At 39.9% G+C, this 22,100-nt stretch overlaps 1 long non-coding RNA gene across 1 annotated transcript; it reads left to right on the forward strand.

Annotated features, from left to right (window-relative positions):
• The first annotated feature begins 528 nt into the window (after window positions 1-528).
• Window positions 529-10,969, forward strand: LOC121109021. The gene is made up of 3 exons (XR_005843708.1): window positions 529-3,777; window positions 5,250-5,376; window positions 8,240-10,969. It is a non-coding gene; the product is annotated as an uncharacterized LOC121109021 (long non-coding RNA).
• The last annotated feature ends 11,131 nt before the right edge of the window (window positions 10,970-22,100 follow it).

Raw genomic sequence — 22,100 nt, forward strand, 5'->3', positions numbered from 1 at the left:
GCTGGCTTGTGTTAGATACCAGATAGAGAGAGAGGATGGCTTGTTTTCTTTTGGCTTATATCAGTTTTGAACAAATTTAAGTACCGATTTCCACGGAGCCACTTTAATTTACAATAATGAGAGTATTTCCAATAACAGAAGGTGCTTCTCTTGTATGGAATCAATTTGGAACAATATAAACCAAATAAAAATGGTAATGCACAGCTGTTCCTGTGCTGACTTGAACCCTGAATTTGTCCTCTGTTTTAATCTAAGTTGGTTTTAAGAATGGGTCAACAATGAGATACTAAGACTCTATTGTAAACTCTCTTCTTATCTCCTGATCCTTGCTAAACCGGCTTTCACTGGCAATTTCTTTCTGTGCATCTCTTGATTATTAGTACATTAACCTTTTTCTTCTGCGGTATTATAAAACAGGCATGAGTGAAAGCTAGGTTATGTACTACAAATAGTGTTTATAACAGATTTTCCACTGACGAAGAATGCATAATTACCACCTCTTCAGTTAAGTGTTGAAAGATTTTTGCTCTGTATGACAACATCTTTCAAGAAATTAACATTCACTCCATTAGCTTTCTCTGTATCTGTTCAGGGCCATCTCTCTGCGAATTACGCTATGCTGTTTGCACTGCTACACTGAACTAAAACAGCCAGCAAGGAGAAGGGCATTATTGATTTCTGTTCTTTGTAAGACATTGAGGTGAGGAGCTTCTTGCCATCTGGTTGCTCACTAGAACACCTCAGGTTGACCTAGCAGCCTCAAGCTCCTTGGAAGTGAGTTTCTCAAAGATCATTAATGTAGTCATAAAACTTGCTCATATTTTTAAAAGCAGCAAAGGAGGTAAGAAGAGCAAGTACCATGTTGAATGGTACTGCATATTCATATCCATATATGTGTACTGTACAAATGCTCAGAGTATGAAGGCCGTAAGTGAAGGCATCTGTAATTTCTTATGCCAAACTCCATCTGTTTTCAGTAGTTTGTAACTCCACCATTCTCTAATAATTTGCACAGAAATTTCTCATGCTGAATTTGTGCCTCAGGCTGAAGACTTCTTTTGAAAATTTGAACAAAAATAGCTTAGCCACTTTTCAGGAAAGAAAAAAAAACAAAAACATTTTTCTCAATAGCAGCTGTAACCCCTATATTACTGCGAAGGCTACACAACTCAGCAGTCCCATCACTTGAGAGAAATGCATACAACCTTTCCTGATCCTATTAGGGGGCAAGGAAGAGACTAGGAAAGTATAAAATCTCCACCCTAGCTGATAAATCTGCATCTGGTTTTACCTATGTGAAAATAGCTCTTGTACTAAAAGCTTCACTATTTCTGTGCTTTAGAACAGAGATTAGAGCTTTGCTAAGAGAGCCATTCTGATTTCAGAAACCTGCTTTAGATGACCCCACTTTTTTGCTGAATCATGAGCATCTGAAAATCAGAGAAACACACTTGTCTTATTCTGTTTGTAGGAATTAATACATAGGGTATGACTGCGTGGGTTGAGCCAGACTTACCCCTTACTTCTCCTTCAAAGCCAGAGAGCACTACAGACAGAGAGATTCATATGCTTTCGGTGGTCTTCCTCCTTCTCTCCCTAGGTTGGGGAAGCAGAGGGATAAGGAGCCAGGCCTGAAGGGACTGTTAAAGAGTGGTGAGTTGAGCACAGGGAACTCTAAAGGGGAAGAGAGCATGTGAAAGCACTAGAAAATGTTATGTACAGGTAGGCTGAGAGCAAAAAGGGATATGAATTAAAGTCATGAAGAATGAGGTTAAAACAGGCTGAAAGCATTGTGGCCATTATTACACTCTGTGGGTACTGGAGCCCTCAGTATTCTGCTGCTGATAGATACTGCACACACTCCTCATTATTTATCTGTTATTTAAAGCTTTCTCTTTGTTGGCAGTTGCAGCTAGGCGCAAATCTTTTGCCGATGCATAGTATTGAGGTATATTGTTAGTTATTAAAATTGAACTGCTGTTGATATGAAAGCTTTCATACAAAATTAGTGAGATGATCAGAAATCCTGATTTCATTGTCTTCACAGATATACGTACTCTGGGAAAGTCTAGCATGCATTCCCAGTGTGTGTGTGTGTGAGCTGATGGAGTGAGTGAGTATGTAGCACAGGGCTAACATGGGAAAAGACAATGACCACTTCAAAAAGAGAGAGCTGGAAGAACCACTCATCAAGATCCTGTCTCTCCCGTTGAAGAGCAACCTAAGCACTGACTACTACACCTCAGGGAACTCACTGATGTGTGTGTTAATCACCAACGTAGGGTATCAGATCATTTGTGGCTTAATCTGTTTAGCTGCACTTGCATCGAACATATGCTCATTGGCAAACATTTCCAATGTCCTTCCTCCTGTCCTTCATGTTGCCTTTATAAACCAACTCCTCTAACAGCTGGCTTCAAACACCAATACAAAATATCAGCTAAATAAACGTCTCTGGTTTGTACTTAGTATTCTATTTGGTATCTGGGAGAAGCTCCAACTGTGCAGAAAGTGGGTTAGTCTGGTGGATGGGGAGTAGCTTGGTAAAATGCAGTAGTTCCTTCACAGTGCCTAAAAAAATGTCCTAAAAAAATTCCTAACGAAGTCCAAACCTCAAGAGTAGACCCAAATTTTTGGTAGTGTTACCTTAAGGGCTAAGCAAAATATTTGACCCCAGATTACCTGAAATAAACCTTGATCCATTTTCATGTTGAAATGATGTTTGCCTTTTTTCTTAAGTTATAACCACCTTGTTTCTTTCCAAATATTTATGTCTTGATAAGTTGCATTTTGCTATTTATGAGATATTGCACAGAATAATCTGGGAAGGGTCACAGAAAGCATGAGCTGCTGAGATAACATCATCAAGCAAAATGCCACAGGATTAATCTTACCCCCGTATAATTCAGCATTGTCCTCGTTCTGCTCAGGCTAATTCTGTGCATCACAAAGGTCATTTAAATTAACCAGAATTGTGAGGCAACCTCACAAGCTCACGTTTGTCCTTAATGAACAAAACTCAGCTTTACTCTGGCTATGGGACTTGCAACGTGACTTCAGAAGGGACTGAGGCCATTTGTGGGGGTTACACATTCCCAAAAGATGTAAATACTTATTGCCTTATTCCCAAACCTTTGAACTCTCTGCAGGCATTATTTTCACAAAATAAGTCATCAGCCTGCCTGGCTGGTCACAGAGTAGAGCTGTGGGTGACACACAATGACAGATTTAGCCCTGAACGAAGGCTGAGGTGAGCACCCAACTATTCCACTTCCACACAAATATCCTAAATCTTTGCTGGAAGGAGCTGCCAGCAAATACCCTGCCGGCATATGTTCTGGACCCATCCAACAGGAGAGCTGTAATCAGCTGCCCAACCTCTTGACCTTGTCGAAGTGAAAAAAATGCACAAAATTACGCCTGCTGTGCTGTCATCTGGGAAAAGCCTGCACATCACCATTGCATTAACACTGCCTAAACACTAAATGAAAATCTTCCGACTGTGCACGCACAAAAGTACAGATTTAAAACAGCTCCTAGTGCCCTGGTCTGAGATTTGAAATGCTGCACAGAGCTGCGTTGATATAATCTTATTTGAATATAAATCTCTTGTTTTTAATATAAATCAAGATGAATGAGGTGATTATTTTTTTTTTTTTTCCAGGAATTTTGAACATCCCTCTGCTTCCCCAACCTGGAGAGAGAAGGAGGAAGACCACTGAAAGCATTTGAATCTCTCTGTCTGCAGTGCTCTCTGGCTTTGAAGAAGTAAGAGGGGTAAGTCTGGCTCAACCCATGAAGTCATACCCTACATATGCAAACAGAATAAGACAAGTTAACTGCTGAAATGTAATGGAGTGTACTCTGAGTTGACTGGAATTCTCTTCCTGCTTGCAGTAGTGCAGCAATGCCACTTAAAACTAGACAAACCTTACAGAAACTGATTGTTTCACCTGTGTTGCTTCCCAGTTATTTTCAAATGCAACCTTTTAAATTAAAAACTAGAAATATTAACCACGCTAACTGTGGTTACTGTTAAAGTAAGGGTGATGGAGCACTGGAACAGGCTGACCAGAGGGGTGGTGGAGTCTCCTACAGAGTTGTTCAAGACCTGTCTGGACACCTACCTGTGTGACCAATTGTAGGGTACCTACTTTAGGAGGGGGATGGACTCAATGATCTCTTGAGGTCCCTTCCAACCTTCCACAGTTCTGTGAAGTGAGAATAACTTCCAAAGGAGAAGGCGGGAAGTACAAAGATCTCTTTCTTTTTAGGTCAACCAGAGTTACGCTCTGTGAATATGCAACTTGCTTTCACTTGCTGTCTTTTGATGTACTGTAGCTAACTATGTAATTTTATCAGACAGTCTGGAAAGATTCAATTTTATGAAAAGTGAAAGAAATGTGAAAATGGTAATTATGAGGAGATTAAAGTAATGCAGCACAAGTTCAGCTCATACAGAGCTGGATTTTTTCTTTCTTTTATAAGTGGCTGCAGGATTATTTTCTTTTTAAAACAAACACTTTTGTTTTAAAACAAAGTCCCTGATGGAGCCTCCTAAATACTAGAATATCTCAAATTTCTCTAAATAAATCTTCAAAACTGAAATACAGCATCTCTCTATGTTGAAAGGAGTAACTCAGCCCATCTCAGCTTTCACTTGCTCTTCTGAACAATGGTGTTTTGCTGTCCTAATATCTTAAATGGCTTAGTGTTCTAAGGGTGCTTAAATGGGATTGTGGAGCTTTCATTCATACTGGGGACACTATTCTTCAGTCACCATTCCTTTCTCAGTGTTCAGCATTAGTTTTGCCCAAAGGTCAATTTAAGGACTTCCCTAAGGCCTTACCTTCATTTATTTTCTCACTTCACAGTACATCAAAGTAGTTCAAGAGCATTGGAAAGCGTGTCAAATGCAGTTGTGCCTTCAAAAACTCAGAATTCAAGAGCTTAACCCAGTTTGCGTAAAACTAGTCAGTCAAACTTTGATTTCAAAGAATAAATACAATTACTCATGTGAGTAGGTGTTAGCAGAACTGGTCCATGCAGCACAATAAATCAACTGATGGGAAGAAGGATTTGTTTTGTAAGAATTGAGAGTGCTTGGCCTTGATACATATTGCACAAGATGTGTTTGACAGCCTAGCCAGTTAATTTGTGTTGTATGGGAGAAGATGGTATGGTAGGTAGTGGTAATGCCCTCTTACACCATTCCTCACAGTAAACCAACATCTGAAATCCCTTCCTAGGTCAACACAGGTGAGCTTCTCTGTCTGCTCTGAAATGGTGGGATATGAAGCAGCTCACTGCCTTGGAAACCAAAATGCCCAAGTAAAAGGACTTTGGCTCAGTCACTCACTATGCAGGAACTCAACAGTGAGTTTTAGTTGTTACTCTTAATTATTATTCCCATTTGTAGTAGAGGGCGTTTGAAGAAGAGAGGGTGGGGTCCTACTGAACGGAAAACAAGTGACCTGAGTGTCACTTCAACGGCAGTTATTGAGTGCAGCTCACAGCATTTATCTAACTTAAAGACTTAACTGTGCAGCTAATTGCTTAATTACAACAGAATTTATTTAACATCCTACTTGAATAGCACAAAAGTAAGGAAAATCAACAGTACAGTTTGCATGTATTCCCAGGAAAAAAACTTGTGCTGTGGAAGTGCCAAAGTGCCACTTCTTCCTCCTTCTGATCTTCATGTGTGAACCTGAACACTTTCCCTTGCCTATAAAATACAGTCACAAATATGCTTGACATTAATACTAATAATATTCATCAGCCACTGTCAGTGCCATCAGGTCCAGGAGAGATTCCATTGTTACAATTAAGTATGTATTTATTTTTACCTAAATTATAGAGGGATCCTTTTAAAAAATAGAGTAGGTCACGTTATCTTTTATCCATCAACCACTAGAATATATCTATGCCACTGAGAGGTTATACTCGCTCAGAAAAGGAGTTCCAAATTTGTGACATGATTTATGTGTACTCAGTCTACTTTTTTGAACAGATCCCAAATCAGACCACTGAAGAGTCTGCTGTACACTGACCCCATGCTAAGCCACTCTCTGAGCCTATGTGGGAGACAGAAGAATCAATGAAAAACAATATGGTATAATAATATTTATTTCAAGTGAGGAGGACTGAGAACACTGCATGACTTGTAGCCTGATACATAGGGAAATAGGAACAAAAACAAGCTTGACTAGTATTAGGGCTGGACTAGGGGTGTTATTATATATGGATTATTGAATTATAATGATAACAATGTAGCACCATGATAAAAATGAAGAAGAAGGAGAAGATAAAAATGAAGAAGAAAAAGGAAAAATCAAGATTAAAGGGTCTACTGACACACAGAAAAGGTAATCCACCAGAGGGAGACAAACTGAAGAAACCATTGCACTGAAGTCACATTAGAAAATGATGAGGAAGAAAGAAGAATTGTGTAAAATTAAACACAGTAATTTATGTATTTTTTATCATTAATTTACTCAACTTTCTTACTTATCTTTCTTTCTTGCCAATATCGGGAAATCCAGATTTCTATTTTAATTTTTTAATTTCTCAGTGATTATGTTAAGCAAAATGATTGTGCTAAATGTATGACATCTGTACTTCATGAAGCATATTTCTTGGGTCTGGAAGCATTTCTCATTATTAGCGAGTCAATGTGAAAGAGCCATCATTTAGATTCCTACTGTTTCTTGACAGAAAGAATGTGCAGTGTAAAATAAGTTTAATTATAGAAGTATTTCAGATTGCTTTTATATCTCCAGGAGTTTGCAAACAACTGTTCAGCAGTGTTCTACTTCAACAAAGCTGACCCACACGTGTTTGTCAACCCAACACAGTCCTTTCAGACCCAGACATCTACTTACTCTTTATCTGATTTGAATTATTCCTTTTTGTATGGCTTTTGATACCTTTTCAGTGGAGTCAACATAAATGTTCTGTATTGCAGTTCAGTTGAGTTTCCTCTTTATCCCTGCATTATCATTTACTTTGGTTTTCATGTCAGCATTTTTACTGTGTTCTGATATTGTTTCTAATAGTATGTACCCCTTTTTTCAGTAACAGTCATTCATTACATTAGTTGTAACATGCTGTACTGATAGAGCTGTAGGCTGAGCAGATCTAAGAAAACAGGAAAAGGTTGAAACATCACTGGTTACATATGCTAAATTTTCAGGTGCTTCATGTGCTTCCCCATTTCACAGCTGACTACCACATTTATCCTGAAGTACTTACACTTCTCTTTCTTCACTCGTTAAAAGGTTATTTTTTGACAAGGAATGACAGGAAAAGTTTTCCCTACATTCTTGTATGGACAGTGTACTGATTTTGTCCCACTTCTGCTCAGAGAAGTTCAGAAAAAGCCTGTTATTGTTTCTAACTCTTTTACAGCAGCTTCCCTTCCCTTCCCTTCCCTTCCCTTCCCTTCCCTTCCCTTCCCTTCCCTTCCCTTCCCTTCCCTTCCCTTCCCTTCCCTTCCCTTCCCTTCCCTTCCCTTCCCTTCCCTTCCCTTCCCTTCCCTTCCCTTCCCTTCCCTTCCCTTCCCTTCCCTTCCCTTCCCTTCCCTCCCCTCCCCTCCCCTCCCCCTTCCCCTCCCCCTTCCCCTTCCCCTTTCCCTTTCTCTTTCCTTTTCTTTCATTTTCTTTTCTTTTTTTTTCCTGTAGAATTGGAAGCCCTGACATTTTTAAGGAGTGCAAATGGCATTAGGAATAGAAACACATCAAAACCAGCATGTGACTGAGTACTCCTACACTCTGTAACCTTCCTTCCTCCTTCCTTTTCTTTACTCTCCTTTCTTTCTCTTTACCCTTACTTTCTGATCCTTCTCTCCTTAACTCTTTCCTTCCTCTTTCCCAAGCCTTTGAACCCATGAACTGTTTTTTTACCATATGTTTCCTACATTCTCCTTTAGCTGCTTTTCTTTTACACTATCTCCATTTCTCGTGGTGGAGCATATTATCACTACTACTACTCATACATTGTGTGTTAGAAATCCCAAACCCAAATCTAGTCAATAAAGGTTAGAACTGAGATTTTGTTTAAGGGCAATCATCAGTCCCAATTTACTGAAGTGAAAGGCAGATCTTCCCATGACTAAACCAGCCACTCTGTTCTAACTTATTTTTGAGACTCATGTTGGTCAGAGGACTGTAGTAGGTTCATCTGGAACTTTTAACCTGAAAGGCAGGAAGTTAACTGAAAACGAACTCTTGTTTTGCAGTCCCTCATGGATAACACCCACTTGGATGAAGTTGCCATCTGTTGTTTTCTTGGACTGTGTCAGGATACGTAAAACAGAGTGAAAGAGAGAGAGGTAAAACAGAAGGTAGACGCAAGCAGAAAATATTGTTTGGAAGTTGAGGTTCTCCAACTGCTGGGGCAGTACAGGTGACTGCACTGATCACCAAAGAGTAGCTGGAGCAAAAGGAAAGCTCCCTGGCTGCCACAGATCTGATGCCTTTGCTCATTATTTCTTTTTCTCATAGCTTGCAATGCATAAACAGACTGAGTGCAGGCAGTGGTAAGTGGGACCAGAATCATCCTTCAGAATAAGGCAAGAAAGACAAAGTAAGAAGAGTGGCTACAGTAACTAACATACGGGCTTCACAGCAGGAGCTAGAAGTGTAACATTCCCTTTATCTTCCCTTCATCAAGGCTGAGCTGTATTGAGGAATCCAGTCTGAATCTTATAGCTTGTGCTCATTAATATGACAAGAGAGGAAATGAGGAAAAAAGAGGAAATATAATGTTATGATTGAAAGTTTCATCAGTTTAGTGACAATACTTTTGACTTAAATTAAAAATAAAGTGCTTTAGGATTCAAAATTGTATGGCAGCAATTCTGTTGGTGAACAACCAAAAGCATCATTTATGCCCATTATAAAGAAGCCCAGTTACCTCCATTTCCCTTCTTTTGACCAACAATTTGTGTATGTAATATATAAAGAAAATAGCAATATTCTGTGCAATATGGCACAAGGCTCAAACTTGGTATATTGTACACAAAGTGTGTTTCTTGAAAATCTCAGAAATTTTTGTAGTAGCAAATGCTTCATCAAGCTGTTATACTACGTTATGTACAGGAAGAGGAAAAATAGCATAGTTAGTTCATCTGCCAGCTTCTGAATTTAAGTGGTCATTTAATATACCCATCACATTTATTGCTGCTATAAGATGTTACACGTTTGTATATAGTATTTAAACCTGATTCTTTTAAGCAGAAATAGTTTTATCGACTCAATACTGCAAGCATTTCCTGAAAAAAGATATATTTCCTGTGCTTTGTTAACGTTGAACAGCACAGACTTTTAAAAAGTAACAGCATGACAGTGATCTGTAAGACGGACTTTAAGTAAGGCTGTAGTTCTATATTGTTGTATCTCACAAAAACTCCGTTACTGAACTCCAATGATTATAAATTCCATGTAAAAAAAAAAAAAGAAAAAAAAAAAGACACTGTTGTCTGTATTTCAATCATAGCATTAAGCCAAGTTAGAAAGGAGAGAGAATCCTGCAGATGAGCTTGAAGATGAAAATGCTTTCTGTCCATACAGTGACGTTTCTTCAGCTTCATAACTGCGATCAACAGAAATAAATTCCATGGTTTGGGCTCCTCAAAGGAGTGAGGTTTGCCTTCACTGCTTAAGTGCCAATTAGCTGCAAATTAAACAAAACAAATAGGCAAAATGAAGAAAAACTTCCTAACTTGTCTTCACAGGAGGGATAAAACTCATTGAGATACTGAACGCTTTTAAATGTTAATGTCAGTATTTTCAATGGAGACAAACGGTATTTTCAGCAATAGGCCTCAACTTTTTTGTCCCAGATAGTAGGAACTGACTGTGTTCCTTCTCACTCAGAACTGGAGGAGTTCTGAGTAACTTCTGAGTTCTGAGAGGAGTAACTATAGACAAAGCACAAATACCACAAATACCAGAATGGAGCCTTCAACTCAACTCTTTCAGCTCCCAGAAAAACTGAAAGCATATAGCAGGAGCCAGAATTAATCTAAAGATTGAAAAATGGACGTTGCAGTTAAAAAAAAAAAAAAAAAGATATAATTTCTTACTATGTTTCCTATTATACAGTAAAAATTGCGTTCACCCTCACTAAGAGGATCAGGCTGAGAGCATATGTTCAGCTCTCCAGCTTCCATGACCTCAGATGATTTGCTTTAGAATCACAGAATCAACAAGGTTGGAAAAGACCTCCAAGATCGCAACCATTCACCTATCAGCAACAATTCCCTATTAAACCATGCCCTTTAGCGCATCATCTAAACAGCTCCTGAACACCTCCAAGCTTGGTGACCCCACTACTTCCCTGGACAGTGTGTTCCAGCGCCTGACCACTCTTTGTTCTTCAATGAATTCTTTTGTCTGTGGGTGCCCAAAAGGTTTCATAGTTAGCTTATTAAATGATGGAGAGGGCCTGGTCATCTGTGTTCTTCATTATTTGCCACTCCACAAAGCATGTGTAATCTGGGAACAGTTGTAATATGGTAGAAGTTTTCTTTGGAATTACTGATGAAAATATTATACTGTAGAAAAAGAGAAAATTCCTTTAGGACCTGAAAAAAAAGCAACATTTTAATGACAATAAGGCATCTCTCAGTTAGTGGATTTTTAATCCACTGATTAGTATCTTAATTTCTGATTGCCCTAAATTCTCAGCCACGTTGCCAAGAGGTATCAGATCAGATGCCTGATCTGATCTGATACATATAAGCTTTCAGTTTGAAAACTGCATCTAATGCAATTCTATCCATTACCTTGTTTTCTATCACAATCTGACTGGAACTGCATGAGAGGGATGGAAACTTGGTTTCATAATGACCTGATGCACTTGCTAGGATTACAGCTCTGTGCCTTCTGGTCAAGGACCTTCAAAGTGTGCAAGGTGAAAAGCAGTTTCCCATAGATTTTGCTGAAAAGCAATACCATCCTCCTCCTCCCACCCCTCCAAAAAAAAAAGAAGAAAAGAAGGGAGGGAGGGAGGGAAGGAAGGAGGGAGGAAAGGAGGAAGGGAGGAAGGGAGGAAGGGAGGGAGGGAGGGAGGGAGGGAGGGAGGGAGGAAGGAAGGAAGGAAGGAAGGAAGGAAGGAAGGAAGGAAGGAAGGAAGGAAGGAAGGAAGGAAGGAAGGAAGGAAGGAAGGAAGGAAGGAAGGAAGGAAGGAAGGAAGGAAGGAAGGAAGGAAGGAAGGAAGGAAGGAAGGAAGGAAGGAAGGAAGGAAGGAAGGAAGGAAGGAAGGAAGGAAGGAAGGAAGGAAGGAAGGAAGGAAGGAAGGAAGGAAGGAAGGAAGGATCCAGATTATGTAGATAAAACAGAATTTCAAATCAGGGAGAATTATATCCTTAGTATACATAACTTCAATTACATTCAACTGAAATGTGAAATATATGCGTATTCAGTCTCTTTGAATCACATTGCTGTTACAAGATTGAAAAATCTTCCTCAGCACCACTTTGTTCCATTTCTTGTCTGAGTGCTACCTAACTTTGTACTGTCACAATGTAAGAATCAATGGCTGGCCAACACTCAGCTTTTATTTTACTTATGAATAAAGTCCTAAAACTACTTCCCTGCTCATGGTTCTAGATGTTATTCTCTTTCTTTTCAAATTACCACTTTCCTTCGTGTTTCCTTTTCTGTAATCTCTTTCCAGCATTGCTTTTATGGCCAACATGAGGCTGTTGATCAGTTGCCCAAGCAATCAGAACCCAGAATGCCACATCAGTCATGTAAAGGTGAAATGCCATGAAAGCTTTTTGCCTACTACTCTCCCAAGTGGACTGTAAAATAATTGTGCTGACAATCTAATTTAAACTTCAGAATTCAGATATGTGTTAGTGCATGGTTTTGCTTTAAATCCTTGTTCCAAAGGGTTGCAATCTCATTATTTTGAGTAACAAAAGAAACCCTGTAAAATAGAAATGTCTCTTTCTATAACTTGTAGAAAACCAAAACTTTGAAATCACATCTTAAATGAGAATATATATAATGGTTTATAAGTATCAGTAAGCTACTAGTATTTAGAAATCTGTTTTTACAGCAAGGTAAAAAGCGCATTCACTTTGTGTCCAAACACCATACCAATGGCAGAAACAGTTTCTTGTGAGGGTCATGTCAAATCTAGCAAAAAGAAAAAAAAAGTGAACCATGAGACAAAACTTCAGTCATGTAGTGCAGATTTATCTATGCTGCTTTTATATGCCTGACTGAGAAAAATTCATTTTCTCTAAAAAACATTCCCTCTTCCAAAGACTTTTCATCCTACTTCTACGCCAAACAACCTGACACAAGTTATGGATCAGCATGTTAGAAAGTGTGATCATGCAGATACTTTTTCAATGGAGTTACTCAGAGAAAGGATTCATGTCCACACTGAGCAATGAAAAGAAACCATAGTATTTGTTGGAGCACAATCAAAGACTGCTAATTCTGTTTAGTTTTGATCTCTATGAAGATGAGACAGCCATTGTTGACAGCTGGTTGACTGCATTCCTTCCAAAATCATAAGGAGGTTCAAGTTTTGCTTAATAAAAAAAAAAGAGAAGACATGCTTTGGGTTAAAAGAAGTGTGTAGATGAGGAAAAATAAAAATACTTCAGTATGTTAAGACTAGTTCAGTGCAAGAGGTTTGTTCAGACTTTTCCTTCTATACTTGGCACTGGTGAGGTTGCACCTCGAGTACTGCGTTCAGTTTTGGGCCCCTCACTACAAGAAAGACATTGAGGCACTGAAGCGTGTCCAGAGAAGGGCAATGAAGCTGTGAGGGATCTGAGCACAGATCCTTTTTGCCGAGGCAAAGCAACAGATGGCAGCAAACATTTTATGTGGAGCCTTCCTTCTAGGTGAGCTATATAACAACATAGAGCTGCATTACATTAAGGAATGTTTTTTTGTGTAGCATGAGAATGATAACTTTTGACAAGCTAACATATTGCCATTTAATAAAGGTGCTACATTCGTTTAATGGAAAGATAGAAGTCTCCACAATCATCAGTCCACAGAGATAATACCAAGAACATCAATCAGAGATTTTCCTAAAACAAGTTAAAATAGTTTGAATTTGTTGCAATTAGCTGCTATCTTCATTTATTATTTGTCAAATATCTTACTATCACATTTGACAGTCAAGGGACACATCTCAGAGCTATCGCTGTCTATGCTTTCCTCCTGTAGCAGGGAGAGACTGCGATATAAATACTTAAATTGATAGCTTGGATTCAACAGGATCTGAATGTGTCATGCAGCCATTTAATTATATTAAGCTGGCCAATGAGCATGGCTTGGAGGGGATGTAAATGCATTCTACATGCATGAAAGGCAGCAGCTGGATTTAGAATCATAGAATCATAGAATCGCTAAGGTTGGAAAAGACCCACAGGATCATCCAGTCCAACCATTCGCCCTTCATCAATGGTTCTCCCTAAACCATGTCCCTCAACACAACATCCAAACGCTCTTTGAACACCACCAGGGTCGGTGACTCCACCACCTCTCTGGGCAGCCCATTCCAGTGCCTGACCACCCTTTCAGAGAAGTATTTGTTGACTTCAGACACAGTCAGTGGACACAAAGTGACATTTATTCCTTAAGAAGCAGAACCAGCAGAATCCTCTGTTCTGCGGATCTGCGCACTAACACAACAGATTGCGGCTGAAAAGCTTAGCTTACCAGTTAGGTACCTGTGCTTAATTTAAATAAGTTATTATTGTGTTTCAATGTTTGTGCCTCTATCCCGCTAATCCGATTTTTCAGATCTGTTTGCTTTGTTTCCTTTTTAATGAAACCACCCGAATTTGGAGTCTGCTCTATATTAAAGGTTACTGACTTCCAATTCTCCTCTACCTCACTGAATTTTCTATCCCTTCAGGAAGAAAATCTAAGAATACAGCCCACCTGAGTTTGTGTTTAAGATGCAGATATGAAATACAGCAAAGACAAGTGAACAAATACTTGTCCATGAGCAAAGAATACAAACTAGCAAGCTTGGATTGGCCATTGTCCATCAGAAAGCTGCCTCTCATGGAGCCTCCACTGCCTTTCATATCTTATTTCCTCCTGGTTTTAACAAATAAAAATAGATGTAATTAATTTGCTTGTGGGTTGTTGATGGGTTTTTTTTTAATGTGTGTTTGTGCTTTGTTTGTATGTTCTGTTGTTTTTGTTTGTTTCTTTTATTGCAGTTTCTAGACTTCCTCACTCCTACTGTATTTTCCAGACTTCTGCTTTCTTCAAAGGTTTGTACCTTTTGACTCTTTTCCACACTTTTTTCAAAATAATTCTCTCATCTGTACTAAAATTGAAGTATTTCCTTCAGCTTTTGGTATATCTTGACCTAACAGAGTAAACAAATGGAACACCTCACCCTTAGGGATGAACATACACTATTTATACTGAGTTTTCTGGATGCCTAAAAATCACTATGCAATACCATAATCCATGCATGAAGAACTAATTTCAGCTTCGCTGCCTTCTGTGGAGCTGCAGAAATTATACATCTAGTCTGATGATTGGAAGAGTACGAAAGAGTGTGTCTTACATTCACATTTATTTCTGTCTTCTTGTATCCCCTCGCTTATATGAGGTGGAAAGGAATATGTAATTGGTGGGGCTGAGGGAATTTTGAAAGGCATATGTGCAAAAGAAACCAATATACCTTTTTTCATTTCTTTGCTGATGGGAAGGCTACACACAGGCATATAGAAAATAGCTACAACTCTAATGTGAATAGACAGCACGATGACTACTGAAAATGCACTCCTCCTCTCTTCAACCCTATAACTAGCCTTCGTTAGATTCCTATTTGCATTTTCACTCCTTTGAAATGTCATCTCCGTTCTGCTGCTCTGCTCCACCACTTTATTACTTCCACTTCCTTCCCCATAACAGATAAATATAGCTGAGTAACACTGTAGTTCCACCCCCTGTGAGAAGTCTCACCGGCTTGGACGTAGACTTTGCTCTTGGGAACCACTGGCTGCATGTAAACAATGGGAGGTGAGAAAGGACTGCTCAAGTACAGCAGGTGAAGAGCTGCCAAAATCTGCTTTCCCACAGCAAAATAGGGATTGGGGTGGAGGGGGTGACCATAGATTTCGCTGTGCTGGGGCTGATCTCTCCAGGCACACCTGTGACGTGAACCAGCTTTGAAAGGAAGACTAAAGTTTTAATGCACCCTTGAAGAAAAGTCAGCTGTCAAAATCAGTAATGAAGGACCTCTCTCGCTGTATGTCCTCAATTCATTTCCTAAACAAGAATTTTCCCTGGCCCACATGGTGCCTTAATTTAAAGATGTTCCCATTTTTTTTCTGGCAGCTGCAGTTTCCTCACCTTCAACAAATCAATGTGTAAAATTGCTATCAGCACTAGGCAGGCTGTGCACGCTTTCATTCCATGATCTAGGAGGGAATCGATCTTATCCCTGGAGACAAGGATTACTGAGGCTCTGTTGATATGACATAGAAAACACCGGCTCAGGGCAAAGGTGGCCACTCTCCTTCCCTGCCCTTTCACTCTTTCAGGCACTGGATTTGGAGAAACCTGCTAGGACTTGTTTCCCTCATTCCTTCCTGGAAGGTGTAAATGCTCCCACGTTCTCCCTAGAGGCCAAACAGGCTTGTCAGAAAGATTTCTGCAGCCAAGCAGAGTGCCTGAGGGCTGCTCTGAGGTATGGTGCTTTGTTTGTTTCCATTAGCTTAGCAAGGTGTGGTGGTTTTGTTTTGCTTTGTTTCATTTTTTACCAGGAGGTAAGGGAAGTTCTGCAAAGTCCTGCATGCCAGCATCCTATTTATCCCTGAATCTGTTGTTGTAACTCAGTGCAAAATAGGATATTTGTCTGGCTCTTAGGAAGAGGTCAGACCTTGTGAATTACGGGTTCTCCTTATATATCTGGAGATCACCTTATGAAAGTGATTAACTGTATGTCAAATACTTGACATCCTTAATCACTACATCATAACTAGCTGCAGCAATATAAACAGAAAGAGCTGTCTTTCATGCTCAAAGACTTCAGGTGCTGGGAATTTTACCTGCAGCCTGGTATGGATAGGTGGCTGCTCATGGAGAAGATGCAGATCTTGCAGCTGGCTGAAAGTCTGCCTCTCCCTGGGAACAATGCTATGGGATTCAGCCTTGTGAAACCAAGGACAATGGAAGGAGGGATTCTCACTGAGGTGCTTCTGTGCATAGGGAAGCTTGATTTCATACCTCCCTTGAGAAAATAACCCCATGTGGTAGTTCAATGGTATAAGGCTCTTGAACAGATACTGCTGAGGTATAGACAAATTTTCCCTTTCTCTGGCAGTTTGGAGTTGGAAAAAGAGCTGACAGCAATCTCAAGGCTTGGCTTGCATAACACTTGACATTATTAGGGATATCGAGCCCCTGTTGTTTGAAAGGAGGTGTTTGGAAACACAACAGGGAAATGCCCTAAAATAGAGATGAGTTAATTCACATGCATTAGTATGACTTGTCCCTTGAAGTTCTGAACGCAGGTATGCCATGCCAGGGAGGGAAGGTATGCAGAGAAGGTCAGAGGATCGGAGTCAATGTGATTGTTCAACTAAGCAACATTCAGGCTGAATAACTGCTATACTTTTAGTGCCTATAGATGGAAAGTAAAGAGTAATATGTCAAGTCACAAAGAATGCTTTCAACAAATGAAGAACATGAAGAAATATCAAGTAGCTTCCTACCCAGTATAAACACCAGGTATGCTCATTGGAGTGAATCAGGAAGGAAAAAAATAGGCTGTCACGTAATGAGACTAGCTCAGTCTGGGTATTTGCACAACCATCCTGAGTTCTCATAGACTACCTTAATTTTGGCATTTCTTACCTCTATGATTGCTTGCTTTTGTAGCCTTAACATTGTTTGAAGGCAATTATTCCACTGTATGCACTGCACAGCACATACTAGGAACTTACGCAGCTTATTTATGAAGGGATAGACTGTCATTGGAAACACTGAATGCCATGTGGGTTAAAGAATGTTAAAGAGGAAGATCTTGAGGGAGCCATGGGTGTTACGTCATGGAAAACAGCCTGAAGTATTTTTACCTGTGCATTTTCTCAATCTGTGATGAAAAGAAGCAAAGAATCAGGGTGCATATATCCTACGTACTGCATACCTATATGAGAGACTTGGCTCTAAAACTACTGAAGAATGGGACCTCATTCTAAAAGGAGAAAATGACTTATAGCATATTTTTAAGCAATACTTTCATGTTTTCTAACAATGGCTTTCTAAATACTACTTGGTGATAATGTCTTTTTTTCCTGCTTTCAGGAGTTGGCACACAACTGACCTAGCTACATAAAGGCTTGAGCCTTTGTGGATTCACATAAGAAAAGTCATGCGAAACTGAGCAGATCAGAAAGTGACCCTGTCTTGCCTGGGAAGACTGGCTGTTCCACGCCCCAAAGCGTAGAGTAATGAAGTAGATCCCGATCTACTTTCTCACAGGCAATTTCATCTACCAGCATAAAGATCAGTGGAGTAATTCTAGATTTCTTCTGCAAAGACTGAACCTGTTGTCTGTCCAGACTTGAAGTTCCTCCTGTTATATACATTGTAAGTTTTGGTATTGTGATTTTAGACAGTGGAAGGCATTAATCCTTAAAATTCGGTCCACCACAGTTCCTTCCTATACTGACAATACTGATGCCTGTATTATTGTGTTGTTTTTTCAAATGGAATATTTTCTTCCAAGCTAATGTCAACGTTCTTTGTCTCTATGCCTTCTGCTAGCTTTGAAAAACATAACCACTGTGACCTAACCTCCTTTATGGCCAACTCACCCTTATGGTTTCCAAAATGAATCATTCTGATGCCAAAGAAGCAATTTTGCAGATCATTCATTTACTACTACTACTCCCATGCTTAAAAGTAATTGGCATGTCCAGCTCATACAGCACCTTCCCAAATTCCAGAACTCAATGTAGGTCAAATATGAGGGAATTTAACCTCTTCCAAATAATGGTCTACATCTAAAGAGACAAAACTTGATTTTGAAATAGGAGTTTCAAAGTAAACCACCCTTTCCTCCAGCTATTTTACTGAAAGCGTTCCTGTTTCGGCTGGAGACTTTGGTTGCTCTTTCTTTTGAAAGGTATCACAGAGCTTGACAGTACCGCCAGTTGTGGTTGGAGAGCAGGCACAATGAGATTATTCTTTGGTGTCACTGTTTCTGTTCTAAGTTCAGCTTGACTCTCAAGCTGCGGTTTGACAAGACAGAGTCTGTTTTTCAGTCCACACAGTATCAAGATGTCAAAGGTACTGTAATCATAAGAACGTACACTGGTAGAGAGTCCCTTCAGGGATTCAAATTTTTTAACATTGTTTTGAAGAGATTTTGTCTCAGTAGATATAATATAGAGCAAGGATTCTTTGTCTAGGCATCTCTAACTCCATGCTGTCTTCCTGAAGTCAGCAAAAAGCCAGCACAAAGCTGTAAAGAGAACATAAATACCATGCTGTGCACTCTGGCTAAACCAATAGAAATGAGACGATATGCTCTTGCCTGATTTTGATCAAATTTGTACCACAACATGATGTATAACCTCATAGAGCTTGTATTAAATGATTACAGAGCCACTGTCTTGGTAGTCTACCAAAGCAACAACTCTGTGGTTAGGAGATTAAAGACATTTCATCATAGCATCTGCTCTGCTCTTAGAATTAGAAACACCCCCATCTGTGGAAGCTGTCATATCTAATAAATAGACAGTTTCAATCATTACCATCTTGGATGTCATCAGGAGCACAAGATGGAAGATGAAGATGACGTGTCTCAGCTGTAAGTTTCTTAATGCTATTTTTATAGTGACCCAGGCCTCCTCTAGTGACAAAAAAAAACTATTGCTTTTGGGGCAGGGTGAGTGTATTGGTATGCCCCTATTTGCTCTAATCAAATCAGTATTTTCTCTCATCTGCAGATGTACGACAGTTCTGTGATTATAAACTCATAAGGTTCCCTAGAGATTATCTAGTCAGTAGAAACTACATGGCATATATACACTATATATAATCTTACGTGAACAGAATACTGGTAGTTGATTATTTAGTCCTGAATTGAGCAAGTCATAGGATACATTCCAAGCAGAGAGAGTTTGAATTAAAACTTTTCTTAAAAGATCACCCAGTCTTTAGAATCAAAATACTGAACTACTGAAGTATTTGGTGAATACCACAAACTTTAGGATGCTGTTCCAATGGTTAATTAACCCATGCAACTTTTCTAATTCTAAACTTACAGAAGGTAGACCCGACAGCTTTTATGTAGAGTGAAGAACAACGTTCCCCTCTTTCCTGTTTTGGGACTTAGAAGCTTTAAGTCACCTCCCAGCTTCTCTTGTAAATCAAAACAAACTTCTTGAGTCATTAATTCAGTGTTAACTCAATGTTTAGCTTAATCTTCTCTGGTCTTTCAGGTGCTTTGCAGGTGCTTACTTGCACCTTTCCTAAATAATAATAATAATCTGTCTTGAACTGGGGACCGCAGCACCAGAGGCCATACCACAGCGTTTACCCTGCAACCACACACAGAGGCAACAGAACTCTTACTACTTCCAAAAAAATTCTTCTGCTTATGAATCCAATTCTATTTGGAAATCTAATTTACCATTTTAATTCTGGTGGTAGCACTCAGACAGCTGATTAATCACCGTGACCCAAAAGGCTTTTTAAAAATCAAAGCATGTTTCTGACAGACTTTAAGCGCATAGCTTTGCATTTGGCAGTTAAGTTACATATTTGCTTACGTTCCCCTCAACAGACAATCCAAATGATTTCAATGGTTTACCCTTTTCATGATTTATGATTCCCTCAGTCTTCCTGACACCTGTAAATATTGCCAGTTAAAGACTGTCTGTCTTTCTGATTTCTCCTCTGCTTGTTTCCATAGGATTCAGCTGCTTTCATCACAGAATCACAGAATGGCTTGAGTTGGAAGAGACCTCAAGGATCATGAATCTCCAATACCCCCGCCACAGGCAGGGCCACCAACCTCCACATTTAATACTAGACCAGGCTGCCCAGGGCCCCATCTAACCCGGCCTTGAACACCCCCAGGGACGGAGCATTCACAACCTCTTTGAGCAGCCTGTTCCAACACCTCACCACTCTCATAGTAAAGAACTTCCCCCTCTGTCATCCAACTTAAATCTTCTCTCCCTCAACTTAAAACCATTTCCCCTTGTCCTGCTATTAGCTACCCTTTCAAAGAGTTGTCTCCCCTCCTGTTTATAGGCTCCCTTTAGATACTGAAAGACTGCAATTAGGTCACCCCACAGCCTTCCTTTCTCCAGGCTGAACAAGCCCAGCTCCCTCAGCCTGCCTTTGTAGGGGAAGTGCTCCAGCCCTCTGATCATCTTTGTGGCTCTCCTCTGGACCCTCTCCAACAGCTGCCTGTCTTTCTTGTACTGGGGGCTCCAGACCTGGACACAGTACTCCAGATGGAGCCTCACAAGGGCAGAGTAGAGAGGGACAATCACCTCCCTGTCCCTGCTGGCCACCTCTCTTCTGATGGAACCCAGGATACCATTTGCTTTCCGAGTTGCAAGATGCAAGATCATCTTAGAATCTGGTAGCTAATAGATCTGGCTGACCAGGAACTGCTCAGTAGCGTTTAGGTTCATCGGGTTGATACTTTTCCATTCAAACCAAAAAGATTTCCTTCTGGTATACCTTTACTCACAAGTCACAAAATGAAAATACCCTCTAAGTTTCCTAAAACTCATGTGGAAAAAAAGGTTGGTTGTAACTCATATCCCTGTTCTTACTCTGCGTGACTGTAGAAATACGTAAAGCAGAAAGTATCTCCAAGCTTTGTCCTAAATTTATTTTATTTCTATTCATCTGGTCGAACACATTTGCTAATCCTGAAGCTCCTTGTTCTACCCTTCCTGTCAAGGGAAGAATTAACCTCTGAGGTATTTCACAGACTGGCAGGTCCATGTGTGATGTGGGCAAACAGGCCAATCTCCCACCCAAGACAGGATCCCAGCTACAGAATGCTCCCAGACAACCTAGGCACCTTCCCCACCATCCCATGACCTCCATGCATGGGCCGGGCAGACCTCGTCTAACAGGCAACGATTCCTATTCCATCCTCCAATGAAGGATTTCCACTACAGTGGGAAAAGTCTCACATGTCTTACCTTACCTCCATTGGAGGTCAGTGCCCTTCACCAGGTTACCACGTTAGAAAACTGACCACCTCTTTCACTGTTACATCTTCTTCCAGGTACTCAAAAGGAGCCTGTTAGCATCAATAAGAAGCACAGAGGGGACTGTGTTTCTCAGAAATGAACCTGTGCCACTGGCTTTTCTTCAGCAAGTGTGAGTGAAGCACTATAAATCTTACCATCACGTGCTCGCGACTCTTCTCAAAGGACAAATCTCATGGAAGCACAAAACTTGGGATGGAGGAGAAGCTTTCTGGCTACATCTTCTTAGAATTTGATTCTTCCCAAAATAGCAAGGAAAAGGGAGAGATTTGCACACCCAGATATGTTTGTATTTGGCAGCAGTAGTGCAGATTGATAAATGCAGGTCATCAACTACATATATATACAAACCCCATTAGCATTCATCACACCTTACTGAAATACTAATAGTGTCCAAAGTTTAACTCTGCAAATCTTCTGTAAACAAAGATGAAAACATTATTTGTGCATGTTCAGTGGGTATTTCATAAAAGTGCTTCTGAAGTTCATCTCTGAACTTTTCTGCTTTATTGATCTGAAATATACAGAAGCGATGACACTTCTACTTGCTTTTTTGTTCATCTGAACCAGGCTTGCCTGTGTGTAGCCAGTTTAAATGGGGCACTCTCACATACACTCTGGTCGTTTCATGGATTGAGGCTGGTTCTTTAAATTTTGAATGCAAATTAAGTAACTTAAACAAGGTTAAAGCATCAAGAATATATTTGCTTTCCTGGCAATTCATGTGACATCCTCTCTTTATTAGAAAGTAAAAATAGCTGTACGAGCCGTCCGATGGGTCTCCTGAAAGTAAAGAGGTGACACTATTAAAGCAATGACAGAATTTCAACTCCTCATTAAGTAAGTT

Source organism: Gallus gallus, chromosome 1 (assembly GCF_016699485.2).
Source record: "Gallus gallus isolate bGalGal1 chromosome 1, bGalGal1.mat.broiler.GRCg7b, whole genome shotgun sequence".
Lineage (NCBI taxonomy): Eukaryota > Metazoa > Chordata > Aves > Galliformes > Phasianidae > Gallus > Gallus gallus.